At 47.6% G+C, this 897-nt stretch overlaps 1 non-coding gene across 1 annotated transcript; it reads left to right on the top strand.

Moving 5' to 3' along the window:
- The first annotated feature begins 258 nt into the window (after positions 1-258).
- TRNAS-GCU (transfer RNA serine (anticodon GCU)) lies at positions 259-334 on the top strand. The gene has a single exon. It is a non-coding gene; the product is annotated as a tRNA-Ser (tRNA).
- The last annotated feature ends 563 nt before the right edge of the window (positions 335-897 follow it).

Genomic DNA, 897 nt, shown 5'->3' with positions numbered 1-897 from the left:
GATAGACATCTACAGGACATTTCATCCCAAAGTGACAGAGTATACATTTTTCTCCAGTGTACATGGATCATTCTCAAGAATTGACATATGTTGGGCCACAAAAACAACATCAGCAAATTCAGAAAAATCGAAGTTGTACTAAGCATATTTTCTGATCACAAAGCCTTGAAACTAGAATTCAACTGCAAAAAAGAGGAAAAAAAAACCCCACAAAAACGTGGAAACTAAACAACATACTTTTAAAAAATGAATGGGTCGGCCCTGGCCGGTTGGCTCAGTGGTAGAGTGTCAGCCTGCTGTGCAGGGGTCCCGGGTTCGATTCCCAGCCAGGGCACACAGGAGAAGCACCCATCTGCTTCTCCTCCCCTCCCCTTCTCCTTCCTCTCTGTCTCTCTCTTCCTCTCCCACAGCCAAGGCTCCATTGGAGCAAAGATGGCCCGGGCGCTGGGGATGGCTCCTTGACCTCTGCCCCAGGCGCTAGAGTGGCTCTGGTCGCGACAGAGCGACGCCCCAGAGGGGCAGAGCATCGCCCCCTGGTGGGCAGAGCGTCGCCCCTGGTGGGCGTGCTGGGTGGATCCCGGTCGGGCGCATGCAGGACTCTGTCTGACTGTCTCTCCCCATTTCCAGCTTCAGAAAAATACAAAAAAAAATGAACGGGTCAAAGAAGAAATAAGCGCAGAGATCAAAAGATATATACAGACAAATGAAAATGACAATACGACATATCAGAATCTATGGGATGCAGCAAAAGCAGTGGTAAGAGGGAAGTTCATATCACTTCAGTCCTATATGAACAAACAAGAGAGAACCCAAGTGAACCACTTAACTTCACAACTTAAGGAACTGGAAAAAAAAGAACAAAGACAAACCCAAAACCAGCCGAAGAAAGGAGATAAT

The sequence above is a fragment of the Saccopteryx bilineata genome, chromosome 11 (assembly GCF_036850765.1).
Source record: "Saccopteryx bilineata isolate mSacBil1 chromosome 11, mSacBil1_pri_phased_curated, whole genome shotgun sequence".
Classification (NCBI taxonomy): Eukaryota; Metazoa; Chordata; class Mammalia; order Chiroptera; family Emballonuridae; genus Saccopteryx; species Saccopteryx bilineata.
This window is presented reverse-complemented; position numbering and strand designations above follow the sequence as displayed.